This window comes from Zonotrichia leucophrys, chromosome 11 (genome assembly GCF_028769735.1).
Source record: "Zonotrichia leucophrys gambelii isolate GWCS_2022_RI chromosome 11, RI_Zleu_2.0, whole genome shotgun sequence".
Classification (NCBI taxonomy): domain Eukaryota; kingdom Metazoa; phylum Chordata; class Aves; order Passeriformes; family Passerellidae; genus Zonotrichia; species Zonotrichia leucophrys.
In genome coordinates, this window is record NC_088181.1 from 9266807 (window position 1) to 9272806 (window position 6000).

The following is a 6000-nucleotide window of genomic DNA, read 5'->3' on the forward strand; positions in this document are numbered from 1 at the left end:
TGGTGTTATAGATCTAGCCAAATATTTGTTTCAGAAGATGCTTCTGCCACCCCAAGGACTTGACTCTCTCCAGTTCTGCAGCATCTTAGATCTGTAGCTGCACAAAGAGGAGACCCCCTGAAACAAGCAGTGTCCACACAGGTGCCTTGGAACAGATGTGTGGGAAAAGTGCTGGGAGCAGAGGCTGGAGGGAGCTGGGGCTGTGCCTGGTGGGTGGAAGAAAAGGGGAGCTGTGGCACTGCCCAGCAGAGCTATGGAGGGCTGGCTCTATGGGAATGTGACTTTGGAAGCAGTTGTGGAATCTCATTTTAGTGCATGAAATTTGATAGGCCTGAAGATTACTTACAGATTTTTCTGTACCCAAAATGCCTATCAGATAAGCATTCCTTCTGATTTTACAGACAGAAAATGTAGTAGGTTAAGTAAACTGTGTTCAATTTTTTGGAAACATAGGAGGCAATTTGGAAAAAGAGTCAATACTTTCTGATTTCATGGCAGTCCTTTCCAAATTAGATTGTCTTTCTCAGATGTTTTTGGTGTACTTGTTCTTTTTCTCTTTGTAACTCTCTCCTGACAGTTGTGGCATTTATATTACATTAACATTCATATTGAGTTTGACATTTTTTCTCCTACATTCACCCTCTTATTTCCCTTTTCCCTTGTTTCCTTAGCCACATCTTTCAGTCATTCAAGTCCTTTCTTTGAGAGGTTTTACAGCACTTTTGTCATATTGGTGCATAAGTAAAAGTGGTGCATTGAAAGAAAAATGGGTTTGAGGTACTACGGCAGTGAGGCCTTAACACAAGTCCTGCTAATCCTGAGTCTTGCAAAATCATCCCATGAATTTTCCTTCTGTCATGACTTGAACTTGTAAATGAGAACAGCCTCACTGGCCTTTGACAACAGAGGCCACACCATGAGAGGCCTGATTATTCCGTTCAGTATTTTATATGTCTATTTTCTCAACTTATCTTCATAGAGGCATGACATCATGCACAAATCGAATAGTCTTTCTAAACACATGATTAATTCATTTTGTGATTATCTGTGAATGGTCCTTTAACATTGTGAGGGCTACTATTCCAATAATGAAATTTGTTATTTGTACACAATCTCTTAGCCCTTGCTGGGTCGAGCAGGAATGTCAAAGACTCACTGCTACTAGGAACAGCCCTTTTCCTCTGTGTGTGTGTGTCTATGCACAAAAAATACATTACAAATCAGGGATAAACTGAGTTTCTGCATATAGACTTCAGGGATTCATTATTTTCTTTCTTGCATAATATAATATAGAATCAGACCAGTTTATTGTGGTGAAGCTGATTTGATCTGATGAAGCTCAGTCTATTACATTTCCCTTTCTCTTTTTTACAGATGACTGAATTTTCCCCTTGGGATATGGAGTGAGAATTGAAGTAAAAGAGCAAGTTTAGTCCTTCAAGTCATTTGCCAAAGTAAGGCAGATAAATGTAAATTTTACTATATCCTATGAATAGCTTTAAGGAAAAAACATCTTTGCTTCTAAAAACAGTTAAAATCAGTTTGTGTCTAAAAAAATTTTTAAAGGTTAATTAAGCACAGTGCTACCTGAGTATAAATGTTGATTAGGCAGCGTTGCTCCTGACACATGGAAATTACTTAATACAAGTACAGTATCAAACAGAAGAGGCACAGCCATAGTCAGCTTTCTGTCCCAATATCTTCAAGCAATCCATTGAGATTTATTTCAGCCATATTGCAATAGCTGCAGCAGCTAATTTAGTGGAAGAAATAATAAACCATAAAGCAAAATGAGTCCAGTTATTTGCATACTTAGTAGACTTCCTGAAGCTGGAAGTAACAGTGTTTATGGTATCAAAATTCCCTGCATGCAACCTTCCTCTCCACTGCAACTGGCAGTTTACTGTAAACATCAGAGTATAAACATGTCTTGAGGTTGGTAAGTTGAATACTAATTAATTTGAGCAAGGTTTTCTAGATTTAAGGGATAGTGTGAAAGACAGGTTTGGGCATAAATAAGCAGACACCAAAAACTGGCATCGAGCTGGGAGTATTGGATAGCAGGTGAAAATGACTGTGGAGGACCAACCTCATTGAGGCCTGTAAATGTAAGGATGAGATGGGGGCAAAAATGAAAGATTAGAGTCCAGATATTTAATAATTTTGTTTCTCAGATCTCAGAGAAACTTTGATGACAAACTTTCCTAGCACTTCCCACCTTGTGAGGCTCTCCTGGACTACCAGCCTGGGATACAAAGAAGTAAGTACAAAGCAATGACTACAGAAATATTCTTTAACCTAGTACAAATAAGATTTCTGAAATTATTTAATGGTCCTGGATTTATGAGATATTATTTCAGAACATTATTCAATGATCTAAAATCGTGAAGCTTTTTTCACCTAAAAGCAATTGGAAAAGCATTTTAGGAAAAAAATTTTTAGAATAAAAAAGAAAAAAATCAAACCCCAGGCTGTACTGGGTTTCAGAAACTCAAAAAAAAAGATTTTTTTTTTCTTTTAGGGGTTCAAGGTATCTTTAGTAGAAGTGTAAAATCTTGCAAATTCGGCTTCCTAGTTTCAGAGTATCCCTTTAGTCCATTGTTTTGATCTGCTGGGAACGTGCCTCACAGTAATAGGAAACCTTAATCTTTCTGTTAGTGGGCTGCAGGCTTTGCTGTGAATGTGACTGGGCATACCAAACATATTTGCATGCTGACAGGTGGGGCAGCTGTGCTCCCCTCGGGGCAGGGCTGCTGGATCTCGGCTGTAGTGAAAACATGCCTGGTGCACTGAGTAATTAATTACTGGTGGGAAGAGCTTCAACAGTAGTTTTAGGATGCAAATGTAGAGAATCAGCTGAAAAATCTTTTCTCAGAATCCTAACCAGGCTGAAAAAAATGGTTGGAGCACTTTGGAGTTTAGTTTTAGGTAGTCAGAGGAATTATTTAGTAGATAGTTCAAATATAGCTTTTGTTCTTTGCTGTGATGATCACTAGTTTTTACACGTGAACTAACACATATGCTGCTAAATCTTCTTGATATTTAGTGGAAAAGATCTGGTACTAAAAGTTGAAAAAAATTTATTAATATCAATCTATCATCACAAAATAGTTAGATATAGGTTTGTAAATTTCCTAGCCCAAAATTTCTAAGCTTGAAATTCTTTACAGTTTCAAGGTAATAGAATATTAGAGCACCAAGTTTATGTGTTTAAACATAAACAGTGGCAACAGTTAGAAAGCCATTATAATTAATTTTATGATTAATGGACAATTAATTTTATAAACAATGGAAACATTTTTAAATCCTTTATAATTAATTTTATAATTATTTTTTTCATTATTAAGATATATTCAGTCTTTCATATGCTGGATATTTTTTATTATATTAACGGCTCACACAGCTGCTGCCCAAGGACCACCTGTTTTAGGAATGAAGATTTTATCAGCCTAAGCAGGAATCTCTCAGTAATAGGAAGTTTTATTCAAATTATTGGTGCCTAACAAAGATTTTTCGTTGCTGGGAGAATTTCTCTGTTAAATGGAGGTGGCTAAAGAAAGGCCCAACAGTTCTCTCAGCGTTCTAGGCAAGATGAAAATTTCAGAGCATTTCTCCGAGTGCAAGGTGTGAGCAGGTACCTGCTGCCTCTGCAGCAGTTACAGCCTTGGGTGGCTCCTTGGGGAACCACTAGAGGCTGCTCAATAAACAACAAACACAGCCCCACCTTCGCCTCTTGAGGGTGGATGGGATCATGTGTTCGACTGAAGGAAAACATTCACAGAGCACTTACCTAAAGACAGCATGTTCTTCCTGGATGGGATAGTGGGGAGACACAAGAATAGAAATTAAAAAATATATAAATTTTTTTCTTTTTCTGATTTCTGGGTCATTTTATTTGCTGGTAGAAATTGTTAGTGCTTGAAGACACAATCTTGCTGACAGACGCTAATCTATTACACAGAGACCATTCTGTTGGATGAAACTTAGGAGTGGAAAAAAAGAAAATCTGCACACAGGAATAAGTTAGAACTCCAGCAAAAATATGAAAGGATTTCATCCTTGTCCACTCTAAGCAATAATTGCTGGGGAAAAAAGGGGTGTGTGTGTGTGTGTGTGTATACATTTCCATAATTTACATTTTAAATATGTATATATGTACCAATAAATACATATTCATGATGTTGAGGAAAGATTTTGTAACAAACCTGTTCTCTTGTTTCCATCATCTGTTTGAGTTTCTTGTTTAGTTCCTATGAGAACAAGAAGCTTTCTGCTGACTGGAACTGCTGTCTTTTCAAATGCTTCCTTGTGATCTTTGGTGAGGTCATGCAGGGAATTTCTGGAAGTATGGTACTAAACTCTGAACCCCTAAACTTTAAACATCATCTACGATCTGCCCAGATAAGAACAAAAATTACACAGATGACATAAGTTCTGACAATCAGAAATCACCATCACAGAAATGAATCGCATGTACTGGAATTCTAGAGACAGATTCAAAAGAACGAGAGGTGAGAAAGTATCACAGGCAAATGTGGGCTCTAAAATGACCTCCCAAAATGGAGCTCACAGTCCAGGCGCTCTCATCAGTAAATTGAGTGCTGTGGAGCTGAAGGATCAGAAGGTTACTTGTAGCTCAGTGCTGATTCATCTGGGGTGTTAAATGTTGCATTCGTTAAGCAAGAACAATTGAGAAAGAAGCTGTTTCTCAGAGATTAAAAGGGTGATGGGGAAGAGTCGATGGCCTGAGGCTGCTTTTGTTCTTAAAAGGTGGGGATGGGGAGGAAAAATGCAGCATGGTATTTATTCATGAGCAAAGCTGGTTAACAAATGGGGACAGGGTGTTTATAAAATTACTATTCCAGCCATCAGGTTGGAGTCTTTTCTTGAAAACCTGAACCACTTCGTAGCTGACTAAAGTTGTACTTTTAAAAGGAACTGTTTAAAGAGTACATACTGCTGTAGATGCATGTGCAGAACTATCTGAAAGGAATACTCAAAATCCATATGGTTGTGCAGCTAATACATTGAAAAGATCTGCCCTTCACACCATCAGGTTTTTGTGATGTTCTGGGAAACAAACACTGACATTTTTATTCAAGATCAATTTCTGTCTCAGACACTGATAGTATAAAATGTTTAAGTACAGTGCTGTACAGCTTTTTTTCCTCAGCATTTTCCTTCTTCTGTGCTCTAGCTGTCACTCTCAAAGTATTTGAAAATGTAAAATTCCAACAACCCAGAGGCTGAAGTAGTTGCTGTGAGTATTTCAAAATATGCTAAGTAGCTATGAGTAACTATGACCCATTAACTGATGAAGAATCTGGTGCTTACTGTCACTTTATTGCTTTGTCTCCTTATATACCTACATCTGAAGTACATTATTTTTTTGTCTTTAGATCAATATGGTCTGTACTAAACTGACTAAACTGAATGCCACAGCACTTCAGCCAAGGAATTTCCTTAAGGAAGTCTGTGATTACATTATTGTCACACTAAAGTATTTGTTTGAAGGACCCTGTAAGGGCATGATATCATGGTGATTCCTCTTCACAGCAGTACTTGTGAAAGCAGCTTAGAGTGAAAATGGCATTTTTGGCCCCAGCCAACTGTCAAAAAAAAAAGTTGTGAAACTGTGACTTAGTTCAGCTAAAGAGTAGTTAGAGAGTCAAGGCTTTGAAAAATTCCTCCAAAAATTTACTTGCCAAAACAAGTCCTAAACCCCTGGTTAAAAACACAAAATCAGCTTTTTACATTGTGTTAGTAATGAAAGGGAGGCTTTGGCCAGTCTTATGGTTTGCTAAAAAGAGACTCTTTTCTGCCTCCTGACTGTGGCCCCTCTGTTTACGTGTGCTCTGGCAGTAGCAGAACTCAGTCAGTCTGGTTGGTGATCAAAAGAGGTTTTACTGGTGAATTAACAAGTGGTTTTGGCTCAGCCAGAGTCTGACCACAACTACAGCAGGTACAAAGAGATGGGATACATGAGGCTGGGAAAAAGAA